We start from the raw sequence: 14,475 nt of genomic DNA, 5'->3' as shown, positions 1-14,475 counted from the left end.
TACCCCCAAATCACATCAAACACTGCACTTGTTAACCCAGCCAGTAGTTGCTGTGTGCATTGCATTGTCTGAAGGTTAATTTAGAACTAGTTAGCCATTGTTTCTGTGAGCATCACAGGAAGTGAGGCTTGTTCTGACGGTGTCAGCAGGGACAGCAGTGGGAAAATCCCAGACTTCTTGTAAAAGGCCTGTGCTTGACACCATACCACCAGCAATGTGACTCAGTGGCCCCAGAACCTGCTGGCATCTCAGTGAGCCTATAAAAAGAACAGGCTGCATGCGATGCTACTTATAACACGCCACCTCACACTCATGGAAAGGACAGTTGAGGTCACTACTGTGTCTGGGTGCAGCAACGCCACACAGAAAACACAAAACCAACAAGCAAGACGCACCAGTGTCCTGGGCTTCACCTACAGCTTTAGTGCAGAGGAGGGACAAGGTGTGTCACTGCTGTCGGATCCGGGGGTTCCACTTCCTGTCCACACAACCGTAAGTTGACATCTTCCTAAACTCTTCTCCTGCATGTCTGGGTCACCGAGGAAAACCATTATCCATGCAGCAAAATAGCAGTCATTTCGAAGATAAAGCATTTTTCTTTGGACTTGCAACCACATTCATGTATTCTCAATTGTTTTCCATTGAATACTATTGTTAGTTATTCAGTACTGCTTTATATAATTAAATACCACTGAATACTGTTGAATGTCATTGAACACAATAAAGTACCAGTGAGTACCCAGAGTAGCAGTGAGCATCAGTGTGCATGACTGAGTGACAATGTATGCCAATATGTCTCCCTGGATTGGGGTAACACTAACCCTAGTTGCTTACAGGACATCAAAAGTGAAGGTCTTTGATAGTCTGTGCTATTCCATAACTGTTCTCTCCACATGACTATGACCGCGGTCCATGTTCCCTGACTCTACTGGATTCAGTGAGCCGAGTCCTCAGGGGAATCAATGGGAACTGAGATCTGGCCATGTTCTGCGTAGGGCGATGGTCACACCACGGATAGCACTGGATAACATAGTATCTTAAAAATCAACTGGAGTTGAAATGTGGTTCATTCTATATCCACCCTCATCAGTCCACATTGTTCCTTCACCTCGAACACTCCTTTCTATGAAAATATGGATCGTTCACTCAGCTTCCCCGCTCAAGTCTTCATTAGGTATATCCCTCATTTGTTCTTCAATTTCATCTTTAGTTCACCTTTGTTAACCTTCATTCTTTGTCAAGACCATTTCACTCTCTCAAGTCTTTGTGCACAATGTTTCTCACACGTCTCTTGTATAGCCCTTCGTAACACTCTTCTCTCACTAGTTAAATTGCATTGTCTCTATCATGCTTCCTGTCAACATCCGTTTCCCTATCCCTTCCTCACATGTATATGTGTGTATGTATAATCAATCAATCATTTCATTTGTAAAGCGCACTACTTACCCGTGAGGGTCTCAAGGCACTGGGGGTGGGGGATGCTGCTACTGTCGCGGGAGGGGGTGTAGAAGCTGAGTCGTCTGTTGAGGTACTCTGGTCCGGTGTTGTGGAGCGCTTTGTGTGCGTGCGTGAAGAGCTTGAAGGTTATCCTCTTGTTGACGGGGAGCCAGTGGAGGTCTCTTAGGTGGGGTGTGATATGGAGGATCAGACGTGCGGAGGCATTCTGGATGTGTTGCAGCCGTCTCAGGAGTTTGGCCGAGGCTCCTGCGTAGAGTACGTGTCCGTAGTCCAACCTGCTGCTGACGAGGGCCTGGGTGACCGTTCTTCTCGTCGCGCTGGGGATCCACTTGTAGATCCTGCGGAGCATGCGGAGGGTGTTGAAGCAGGAAGAGTAAACGGCGTTGACCTGCTTAGTCATGGAGAGGGGGGAGTTGAAGATGACCCCTAAGTTGCGTGCGTGGTCAGTGGGTGTTAAAGCTGTTCCCAGTGCGGTTGGCCACCAGGAGTCGTCCCAGACCGAAGGGGTTGATCCTAGGATGAGGACCTCCATCTCGTCAGAGTTCAGCTTCAACCGGCTGTTCCTCCTCCATTCGGCGACAGCCTTTATTCCTTCATGTAGGTTGGTTTTGGTGGTGTGGGGATCTTTGGTTAGCGAGAGGATCAGCTAGGTGTCATCTGGGTAGGAGATAATGTGGAGGTCGAGCTGTCGGGCGACGTGGGCGAGAGGTGCCATGTAGATGTTGAACAGCGTTGGGTTGAGGGAAGAGCCCTGGGGTACGCCGCAGATGATCTCAGTGGCATTGGAGCAGAAGGGGGGAAGGCAGACGCTCTGTGTTCTGCCGGAGAGGAAGGAAGTGGTCCCGTCCAGGTAATTCTCTTGGATCCTGGCGTCATAGAGGCGTGTTCGTAGTGTGCGGTGGCAGACTGTGTCGAAGGCGGCTGACAGGTCCAGGAGGATGAGGGCCGCTGTTTCTCTGTTATCCAGCAGGGTCCTGATGTCATCGGTGGCGGCGATGAGGGCTGTTTCAGTGCTGTGGTTGCTGCGAAATCTGGACTGGGACGGGTCCAGGATGCCGTTCTCCTCGAGGTGGCGGGTCAGTTGCTTGTTGACGGTTTTCTCGATGTACATATGTATATATGTATGTATGTGTATATATATATATATATATATATATATATATATATATATATATATATATATATATATATATATATATATATATATATAGCACAAATCTAGCTATGAAGCAAATGGAGCACTGTACATACTGTGAAGGTTTGGAATTTGCTCAGACGCAAGAGATGTTGAATCAAGTGCCAAGACATAGGAACATCTCTCTCTCTCCCCCCATCGCCCACCTCAACCTCTCCCACCCTCCTCCCCCAGGGACATATTAGTGTGGAGAAGGCAGAAGGGATGATGATGATGATGCTCCTCTTTCATCAGTCACATTGGAAGTGTTACATATGGCCATTGTTTGAAAGCAGACTACTCCGCAGACTCGGGTTGCTCACGTATTCTTTCACAGACAGAGGATTTATAGGTTTGTGTAATCTTGGGTTTTAGTTTTTAGTGTTGGTTTGAGTGGTTTCCTTTTTTAGGTCGATCCTAGCGGCAGCACGCATACACTGATCTCGCTGCGAGGCATGCTGTATTAGGGTGTGCACTAGAAGCCCCGCCCACTCTCTGCCCATATATTTAGTTGACTTGTGCCATTGTCCTTCCTGAAAGCTGGCTTACGATTCATTATGAGGCTTGTTAGTCCCTCCTTCGTACTGCCTTTGGTTACCGCCCATAAGGACTGGACCTTTTACTGGTGTTGTTACATACTCTGCTTTATATGTTGGTGAGCACTATTTTCCTTAACTTCATGTGGAAGAGAAGGCGGCAACCCTGCCCTCCGTGCAGCTTGTGGCTCTCCTTACTACCATGGGCCTTCTCTATCCTTATGCAGATGCCTCAGAAGGGTGGTGCTCTGTGTTCCTCCCCTCCCTAAAGCTTGTTTGTGAATCTCTTTATGAAGTGTGATTATATTGTTTTTCCTGGCTTCTCATTGGCTTAATTTTGTAGTAAGACCTCTACTGTCCAGCCCTGTTTGTATGCAGACACGCCACTAGCATCTGTGTCATGGCGATCATTCTTGGCAGAGTGCTGAAACCCTGGCTTGTCATTGGCTTAATGCTAGTGTAAGACCTCCCTTATACATCCCACTTTATTTGCAGGCCCGCCTCCAGCATCTGTGTTTGTGTCATGGCGATTATTCTTGGAAGAGTGTTGAAATCCTGGCTTCTCATTGGCTTGATGGTGATGTGGGACATTCTCTGTGCCACATGTGAAGCTCAGGTAACTGGTCTGTAGTGGAGAGGCTGCAGAGCCTGCTCCATTATTGTTCACCACCCAACCAGGGAGATACTGGTCACTGTTTGACCCAAAACTGAACACCGAGTACATCCATTCCAAACCTGACGCTCAAGGTAGCAAAGCAAAGAAGTCAAAGGCTTACTCAGGGAGGTAAAGTGCAGAAGAAATTCAAAGCTCAAACATATGACCCCAAATAATAAATCATTTCTCATTCAGTGCTTTTACTTGAAAATGAACAGCACTTTAGTCCCAGGGCACAGATAAATACTACACATGATATTCAATGGGAAAAAGTAATACACACAGTTGTCACTGAGCCAGTACTACTGTGACGCAATTCCCAGGTTCTTATTTCTAACCTAAAAAGATCAGGACATAAGCACCTAAAGTTGCTCCAAGGTTTGCAGGGTACGTTTTTCTGGGTGTAAGTCTAAAGTAGGAGTGTGTGAAATTTGCATAATATGCTTCTGCCTTTTACGTAAAACTTCGTCAAAATTACGATGAACTATTTCAAATGTTAATCCGTCATTTCACACTATATTTTAGCACGAAATGCACCCTTACATCAATTTTTGGCATGAGAACACATTTAACAAAAGCACTGCAAACAACAACCACTAGCCTTCTGTCTCTTTTGTGTGCTAGTGATAAATTGTTACCACAAATGTTGTGTTTGCTGTTTCTTTTTAGTACAAATTTATGTAAAGTGGCTTAATGGAATAATTGCAGGTATTTCACATAACGAGCAAAATGCAAAATTCCTGACATTTCCTGCATTGCTCCGGTGAAATTTACATTTCGCCCAGAACAAGGTTGAATATTGATAACAAAAATATCATCTGGTATAAATATTGTGTCTAAATATAATTTACAAATACATTGCTTTGTTGGGTGTATATTTTCTATTATTAGCTTCAATAAGGAAATATTTTTGCAAACAGTATTTATAACACTATCTTTTTGTCAGACAGTAAACCACAATATTCTGGCACCATACCAATTTTTTTGCACTCTCTCAGTTGCAACAATAGTTAAGGTGGCAAGATATGGTTGTTTATAGGCCAGATTACACCACGCAGATGTCTCCGCACTGACTGCTATGTATTCCTATGGTAAAATATTGGGAAAAGTAAAAAAGCTTCTGAAAGTTGTAAAAGTTTGTAAAATATTTAAATGTTAAACATCTACGTAAATTTAATTTTAGATATTTTTTACGGTAGAACTAAGAAAACACAATGCTACAGCATTAAAAACTAATTTTTGAAATACATCTTAAATAATGTAAACATGTTAAATTACAGTAAAATTCTTTTTAAGTTTTAATGAAAATATAAATTTGCAACTTAAGTATTTTTTAGTATGCATTAATAAGTATTGATTACATTTAATACAATGTTTTCTTACAATAACTTTATGTTTGAAAAAAGGTTATTAAATTATTGTATAATTAAATAAAAAAGATGTCCTATTTTATTAATGTTTTTATATTTTTACTAGCAGCCCGTCCCGACGTTGTCCGGGTATGAAATAGAATGTGTGTAATGTCTGTATTTGGCAAGGGCAATTTATTTTAAAATCTCGCGATAGACAACATTTTTTGTTTAATTAGAATAGGGACGGAGAAGGCCCATCTGCAGCCCTGTTTGATGTTAGCAGGCGCGTGTAATTGGTGTAGTGATCCGCCGCCTGAGCCCGGCTACAGCCCTGGATGATGTTAGCAGGCGCGTGTGATGTCGTTGAATGAGAGAGTTATCAGCCGCGGGTAAATCCGTTTAATATGAGAGTTGAGTGACAGCGAGTAGGAGAGGTTGCAGTAATTGTCCCTGCAGATACGCTCATTTGCGTGTTCCCCCGCTTGAGGCCCAGCTGCAGCCCTGGTTGATGTTATCAGGCGCGTGTAATTAGTGTACTGATCCACCGCCTGAGCCGGGCTAGAGCCCTGGTTGATGGTAGCAGGCGTGTGTAATTTCGTTGTACGAGAGAGTTCAGTAACAGCACACAGGAGAGGCTGCAGTAATGTTACTTACCAGGCCTCCAGGTGAACGTGTTTGTCACACCCCCAGCAGACGATCTTCTGATTAATGTACGACCCACATGGCATGAAGAGCGGAACGTAGCACACGCCCCCAGCATGCCCCTTGATGCGGCGCAATTGCGTTCACATGGCATGAAGGCCTAACACACGCCCCCAGCGTTTCTCAAGCCCCCAGCATGTCATGCCCCCAGCGTGCCCCTTGATGCTGCGCAGCAACGTAATTGGCGCTTGTATGTATGACTCACATGGCATGAGGGGCGGACACATGGCCCCAGCGTTTGTCACACCCCCAGCGTTTGTCACGCCTCCAGCACACGCCCACAGCCCACAATGTGATGGCCGTACCACACGCACCAAGTGTTAGTCACGTCCCCAGCCCACGCCCACAGCACAACGCAGACATGCCCACAAGGGACTACTTTGCTGGCACGGTTCTTTTACCTTTGAAATGTATAGAGGAGTTGGCCTAACAGCTAAGGCGCTCGACCTCGGACCTGGGGATCTGGGTTCGAGTCTTGGTAACGACGCAAAACATCCTGTGATTCTGGGCAAATCACGTAATCTCCTCGTGCCTAACAAAAATTAATGTGTGTCCTCATGTAACGTAACTAGTGCTATGTAAAGCGCTCTGATACCTGATTCAGTTCAGGTCAAGTCCGCTCTGTATAAAACTCAGCTAAAAAATTTTTTAAATATGGTGGCCGTCTGCATAGCCTATGTCCTTCTGCTGCAACTGCCCTTTCCAACGCTGTATTGGGTGTTGTGATTGGTGCTGTGGTTACTGAGATTACCCGCCTCAAAGGTTTGGGCTCTCTCTTTATAACATTAGTATGGATCTATAATATGTATATTTGTAACTATTCTAAATAATTGAATTGATTTTAGCATTATTTTCTATGAGTTTTTCATTAAAGTTCCTAACACCATTGATTTTAATGGGAGTGTGTTGCATTACCAGTCATTGGTCATGTGTGGCGAAAGACTTCAGCTCTGAGTTTGTTGGCTGTAGAAACGTCAAAAGTGCAGTTTGGGAATATCAGTGGGCTTACTTTTTGAGGGTGGGCTAACTTCCCTCTGTAAACCCCTATCTAAGCTCCCCCAACTTCTCTGTGCTCCTTCCTATTCCCCTCCCTTTTTAGTAGTAAGTATTCTCTAGTTTCCAGCCACTGACCCGTCCCTCCCACATTTATTATAAAAACGTATACTAATGTGTGTGGAGCCACATCACTCATTGCAGAGCTCTCCGCACAGAAAAAGATAGGAGAGGCAGAGAAGTAAACTCTGCATGTAGGTTTGTGAATAGCATTTTGTAGTACGATTAAACATTCTACAGAATGCAATTTGTTAAAAGGCACCAGTGTGTGTTTCCTGTGTGTCAACTTATTTCTGCCCTCTCTAAGCACACTAAGGCTCGGGCGCATTCACCAGGACAATGGGAACTCTGTCTTCCTTCCTAAGCCTCTGCTCATCCTCAAGATTCCTGTGGCGAAGCTATGTTCATAGGAGATAAGCAGAGTGAGAAAGTTCCCACCAGAAACAGAACTACTTGGTGGATTCACCAAATCAATCTGCCATTAGTATGGGCAATGCTTGGTTTTCTCCATCAATCTGAATCTTGTCTATTCTTCCTCTTTCCCTCATCTTCCTATTTCTGTCAAGAAGTCATCAGTAATGCTCTGCCTCACAATTTATCTCACTTCTCAGTCCCTCGTCATTTCACTTATCTCCACATCCCTGCTTCCTCTGGACCCAGTGGTACCAGCTATGTGTTTGTAAATCGTCTACTCAAGAGTCCAAAATCAAACGTTTACACTGTTCCTCTCTTCCCATGCCAGGCATCACAGCTCTTCCAACTTTCCCCATTCCACTGTGTTCCACCTCCTCCTCCATGGCTTTAATCCAACTCCCCATTCCTCTGTGGTCCACCCCCTTCCCCATGGCTTTATTCCCACACTTTGCATTCCTCTGTGGTCCACCTCCTCCTGCATGGTTTTAATCCCACTCCCTCCATCCCTCAGTGGTCCACCCCCCCTCCATGGCTTTAATCTCACTCCCTCCATCCCTCTGTGGTCCACCCCCCCCTCCATAGCTTTAATCTCACTCCCTCCATCCCTCAGTGGTCCACCCCCCTCCATGGCTTTAATCTCACTCCCTCCATCCCTCTGTGGTCTACCCCCTCCTCCGTGGCTTTAATCTCACTCCCTCCATCCCTCTGTGGTGAACCCCCCTCCATGGCTTTAATCTCACTCTCTCCATCCCTCTGTGGTCTACCCCCTCATCCGTGGCTTTATTCACACTCTCTCCATCCCTCTGTGGTCCACCCCCTCCTCTGTGACTTTACTCACACTCTCTCCATCCCTCTGTGGTGCACCCCCTCCTCTGTGACTTTACTCACACTCTTTTCATTTCTCTGTGGTCCACCCCCTCCTCCGTGACTTTATTCACACTTTGCCGCGGCTGGTAGTGGGAGTACCGGCCGGGCGGAGACGTGTGGAGGGGGAGGGCCAGGGTTGGGGGTAGTAATGAATGGATTACGGAGTTTAACAGGTAAGTAAACATTTAAATAAATAAAACGAATTTTGTTGCGTGCACTGCATTACCAAATTGCGATGCAGTGCGTGCAACGAAATTCGTTTTCTTTATTAATATGTTTACTTACCACCTCCTCCAGACGTCACCGCCCGCCGGTACTCCCACTACCGGCCGTAGCTGTTCACACTTTTTTCATTCCTCTGTGGTCCACTCCCTCCTCCGTGGCTTTAATCCCACTCTCTCCATCGGACTTTGGTCCACCCCCTTCTCTGTGGCTTTATTCACACTCTTTTCATTCCTCTGTGGTCCACCCCCTCCTCCGTGGCTTTAATCCCACTCTCTCCATCCCTCTGTGATCCCCCCCTTCAATGGCTTTATTCCCACTCTCTCCATTCCTCTGTGGTCCACCCCCCCTTCTCTATGGCTTTATTCACACTCTCTCCATCCTTCTGTGGTCAACCCCCTCCTCCATGGCTTTAATCTCATCTCTCCATCCCTCTGTGGTCCACCCCTCCCCCGTGGCTTTATTCCCACTCTCTCCATCCAACTACTGGTCCACCCCCTCCTCCATGGCTTTATTTACACACTTTGCATCCCTCTGTGGTCCACCCCCCAATGGCTTTATCCCCACTCCCTCCATCCCTCAGTGGTCCACCCCTCCCCAGTGGCTTTATTCCCACTCTCTCCATCCATCTGTGGTCCACCCCCTCCTCCATGTCTTTATTCACATACTTTGCATCCCTCAGTGGTCCACTCCCCCCAGTGGCTTTAATCCCACTCCCTCCATCCCTCAGTTGACCACCCCCTCCTCCATGGCTTAAATCCTACTCTCTCCATTCCTCTGTGGTCCACCCCCTTCTCCGTGGCTTTACTCACACTCTTTTCATTCCTCTGTGGTCCACCCCCTCCTCCGTGGCTTTATTCACACTCTTTTCATTCCTCTGTGGTCCACCCCCTCCTCCGTGGCTTTATTCACACTCTTTTCATTCCTCTGTGGTCCACCCCCTCCTCTGTGGCTTTATTCACACTCTTTTCATTCCTCTGTGGTCCACCCCCTCCTCCGTGGCTTTATTCACACTATTTTCATCCCTCTGTGGTCCACACCCCACACTCAATGGCTTTACTCACACTCTTTTCATTCCTCTGTGGTCCACCCCCTCCTCCGTGGCTTTACTCACACTCTTTTCATTCCTCTGTGGTCCACCCCCTCCTCCTTGGCTTTATTCACACTCTTTTCATTCCTCTGTGGTCCACCCCCTCCTCCGTGGCTTTATTCACACTTTTAATTCCTCTGTGGTCCACACCCCACACTCAATGGCTTTACTCACACTCTTTTCATTCCTCTGTGGTCCACCCCCTCCTCCGTGGCTTTACGCACACTCTTTTCATTCCTCTGTGGTCTACCCCTCCTACGTGGCTTTATTCACACTCTTTTCATTCCTCTGTGGTCCACCCTCTCCTCCGTAGCTTTATTCACACTCTTTTAATTCCTCTGTGGTCCACCCCCTCATCCGTTGCTTTATTCACACTCTTTTCATTCCTCTGTGGTCCACCCCTTCCTCCGTGGCTTTATTCACACTCTTTTCATTCCTCTGTGGTCCACCCCGTCCTCCGTGGCTTTACTCACACTCTTTTCATTCCTCTGTGGTCCACCCCCTCCTCCTTGGCTTTATTCACACTCTTTTCATTCCTCTGTGGTCCACCCCCTCCTCCGTGGCTTTATTCACACTCTTTTAATTCCTCTGTGGTCCACACCCGACACTCAATGGCTTTACTCACACTCTTTTCATTCCCCTGTGGTCCACCCCCTCCTACGTGGCTTTATTCACACTCTTTTAATTCCTCTGTGGTCCACCCCCCCCCTCATTGGCTTTATTGACACTCTTTTAATTCCTCTGTGGTCCACCCCCTCCTCCATGGCTTTAATCCCCTCTCTCAATCCCTCTGTGCCCCCCTCCTCCATGGCTTTAATCCCATCTCTCCATCCCTCTGTGGTCCACACCCCACACTCAATGGCTTTACTCACACTCTTTTCATTCCTCTGTGGTCCACCCCCTCCTCCGTGGCTTTACTCACACTCTTTTCATTCCTCTGTGGTCCACCCCCTCCTCCGTGGCTTTATTCACACTCTATTCATTCCTCTGTGGTCCACCCTCTCCTTCGTGGCTTTATTCACACTCTTTTCATTCCTCTGTGGTCCACCCTCTCCTCCGTGGCTTTATTCACACTCTTTTCATTCCTCTGTGGTCCACCCCCTCCTCTGTGGATTTATTCACACTCTTTTCATTCCTCTGTGGTCCACCCCCTCATCCGTGGCTTTATTCACACTCTTTTAATTCCTCTGTGGTCCACCCCCTCCTCCGTGGCTTTATTCACACTCTTTAATTCCTCTGTGGTCCACCCCCTCCTCCGTGGCTTTATTCACACTCTTTTCATTCCTCTGTGGTCCACCCCCTCCTCCGTGGCTTTATTCACACTCTTTTAATTCCTCTGTTGTTCACCCCCTCCTCCGTGGCTTTATTCACACTCTTTTCATTCCTCTGTGGTCCACCCCTCCTACGTGGCTTTAATCCCACTCCCTCCATCCCTCAGTGGTCCACCCCCTCCTCCATGGCTTAAATCCTACTCTCTCCATCCCTCTGTGGTCCACCCCTCCTCTGTGACTTTACTCACACTCTTTTCATTCCTTTGTGGTCCACCCCCTCCTCCGTGGCTTTATTCACACTCTTTTCATTCCTTAATTGATTGATTGATTGATTCTGTGGTCCACCCCCTTCTCCGTGGCTTTAATCACACTCTTTTCATTCCTCTGTGGTCCACCCCCTCCTCCATGGCTTTAATCACACTCTTTCCATTCCTCTGTGGTCCACCCCCCCACCCCTCATTGGCTTTATTCACACTCTTTTCATTCCTCTGTGGTCCACCCCTCAACCCTCATTGGCTTTATTCACACTCTTTTCATTCCTCTGTGGTCCACCCTCTCCTCCGTGGCTTTATTCACACTCTTTTCATCCCTCTGTGGTCCACACCCCACACTCAATGGCTTTACTCACACTCTTTTTATTCCTCTGTGGTCCACCCCCTCCTCCGTGGCTTTATTCACACTCTTTTCATTCCTCTGTGGTCCACCCCCTCCTCCGTGGCTTTATTCACACTCTTTTCATTCCTCTGTGGTCCACCCCCTCCTCCGTGGCTTTATTCACACTCTTTTAATTCCTCTGTGGTCCACACCCCACACTCAATGGCTTTACTCACACTCTTTTCATTCCTCTGTGGTCCACCCCCTCCTCCGTGGCTTTACTCACACTCTTTTCATTCCTTTGTGGTCCACCCCCTCCTCCGTGGCTTTATTCACGCTCTTTTAATTCCTCTGTGGTCCACCCCCTCCTCCGTGGCTTTATTCACACTCTTTTCATTCCTCTGTGGTCCACCCCCTCCTCAGTGGCTTTATTCACACTCTTGTCATCCCTCTGTGGTTCACACCCCACACTCAATGGCTTTACTCACACTCTTTTCATTCCTCTGTGGTCCACCCCCTCCTCCGTGGCTTTACTCACACTCTTTTAATTCCTCTGTGGTCCACCCCCTCCTCCGTGGCTTTATTCACACTCTTTTCATTCCTCTGTGGTCCACCCTCTCCTCCGTGGCTTTATTCACACTCTTTTCATTCCTCTGTGGTCCACCCCCTCCTCCGTGGCTTTATTCACACTCTTTTCATTCCTCTGTGGTCCACCCCCTCCTCCGTGGCTTTATTCACACTCTTTTAATTCCTCTGTGGTCCACACCCCACACTCAATGGCTTTACTCACACTCTTTTCATTCCTCTGTGGTCCACACCCCACACTCAATGGCTTTACTCACACTCTTTTCATTCCTTTGTGGTCCACCCTCTCCTCCGTGACTTTATTCACACTCTTTTCAACAACCGCCTGACCTTCTACACTCCCACCCGCCAACTTCGATCGACCAGCCACGCCGTCGCTGCCGTTCCACGCATCCGAAAAACCCCCATGGAAGGAATATCCTTCTCCTACCTGGCAGCCAAGACCTGGAACTCCCTCCCCATCCACCTCCGTCTTACCCAAGACCACCTCTCCTTCAGGAAGCAACTCAAGACCTGGCTGTTCGAGTTGTAGCGCCCCCCCCCAAAGCGCCTTGAGACCCTCCGGGTGAGTAGCGCGCTATACAAATTTCTTGATTGATTGATTCTGTGGTCCACCCCCTTCTCCGTGGCTTTACTCACACTCTTTTCATTCCTCTGTGGTCCACCCCCTCCTCCATGGCTTTATTCACACTCTTTCCATTCCTCTGTGGTCCACCCCCCCACCCCTCATTGGCTTTATTCACACTCTTTTCATTCCTCTGTGGTCCACCCTCTCCTCCGTGGCTTTATTCACACTCTTTTCATTCCTCTGTGGTCCACCCCCCCTCATTGGCTTTATTCACACTCTTTTCATTCCTCTGTGGTCCACCCTCTCCTCCGTGGCTTTATTCACACTCTTTTCATTCATCTGTGGTCCACCCTCTCCTCCGTGGCTTTATTCACACTCTTTTAATTCCTCTGTGGTCCACCCCCTCCTCCGTGGCTTTATTCCCACTCTCTCCATCCAACTACTGGTCCACCCTCTCCTCCGTGGCTTTATTCACACTCTTTTCATTCCTCTGTTGTCCACCCCCTCCTCTGTGGCTTTATTCACACTCTGTTCATTCATCTGTGGTCCACCCCCCCCATTGGCTTTATTCACACTCTTTTCATTCCTCTGTTGTCCACCCCCTCCTCTGTGGCTTTACTCACACTCTTTTCATTCCTCTGTGGTCCACCCCCTCCCCCTCATTGGCTTTACTCACACTCTTTTCATTCCTCTGTGGTCCACCCCCTCCTCCGTGGCTTTATTCACACTATTTTCATTCCTCTGTGGTCCACCCCCTCCTGTGTGGCTTTATTCACACTCTTTTCATCCCTCTGTGGTCCACACCCCACACTCAATGGCTTTACTCACACTCTTTTCATTCCTCTGTGGTCCACCCCCTCCCCCTCATTGGCTTTATTCACACTCTTTTCATTCCTCTGTGGTCCACCCCCCCATTGGCTTTATTCACACTCTTTTCATTCCTCTGTGGTCCACCCCCTCCTCCATTGCTTTAATCCCATCTCTCCATCCCTCTTTGGTCCACACCCCACACTCAATGGCTTTACTCACATTCTTTTCATTCCTCTGTGGTCCACCCCCTTCTCCGTGGCTTTGCTCACACTCTTTTCATTCCTCTGTGGTCCACCCCCTCCTCCTTGGCTTTATTCACACTCTTTTCATTCCTCTGTGGTCCACCCCCTCCTCCGTGGCTTTATTCACACTCTTTAATCCCTCTGTGGTCCACACCCCACACTCAATGGCTTTACTCACACTCTTTTCATTCCTCTGTGGTCCACATCCTCCTCCGTGGCTTTATTCACACTCTTTTCATTCCTCTGTGGTCCACCCCCTCCTCCGTGGCTTTATTCACACTCTTTTCATTCCTCTGTGGTCCACCCTCTCCTCCGTGGCTTTATTCACACTCTTTTAATTCCTCTGTTGTCCACCCCCCCCCCCATTGGCTTTATTCACACTCTTTTCATTCCTCTGTGGTCCACCCCCTCCTCCATGGCTTTAATCCACTCTCTCCATCCCTCTGTGCCCCCCTCCTCCATGGCTTTAATCCCATCTCCCCATCCCTCTGTGGTTCACACCCCACACTCAATAGCTTTACTCACACTCTTTTCATTCCTCTGTGGTCCACCCCCTCCTCTGTGGCTTTACTCACACTCTTTTCATTCCTCTGTGGTCCACCCCCTCCTCCGTGGCTTTACTCACTCTTTTCATTCCTCTGTGGTCCACCCCCTCCTCCGTGGCTTTATTCACACTCTTTTCATTCCTCTGTGGTCCACCCTCTCCTTCGTGGCTTTATTCACACTCTTTTCATTCCTCTGTGCCCCCCTCCACCATGGCTTTAATCCCATCTCTCCATCCCCCTGTGGTTCACACCCCACACTCAATGGCTTTACTCACACTCTTTTCATTCCTCTGTGGTCCACCCCCTCCTCCGTGGCTTTACTCACACTCTTTTCATT

General features: G+C 47.9%; 1 protein-coding gene across 1 annotated transcript in view; it reads left to right on the top strand.

Annotated features, from left to right (window-relative positions):
• The first annotated feature begins 362 nt into the window (after nt 1-362).
• Nucleotides 363-14,475, top strand: part of RUFY4 (RUN and FYVE domain containing 4) — a 435,544-nt gene continuing 421,431 nt past the window's right edge. Inside the window, exon 1 of the mRNA XM_078679261.1 lies at nt 363-492. The gene's annotated coding sequence lies outside the window, so the exon portion shown is untranslated. The remainder of the gene's footprint in view (nt 493-14,475) is intronic.

Source organism: Lissotriton helveticus, chromosome 3_1, assembly GCF_964261635.1.
Source record: "Lissotriton helveticus chromosome 3_1, aLisHel1.1, whole genome shotgun sequence".
Taxonomy (NCBI): Eukaryota; Metazoa; Chordata; class Amphibia; order Caudata; family Salamandridae; genus Lissotriton; species Lissotriton helveticus.
This window is presented reverse-complemented; position numbering and strand designations above follow the sequence as displayed.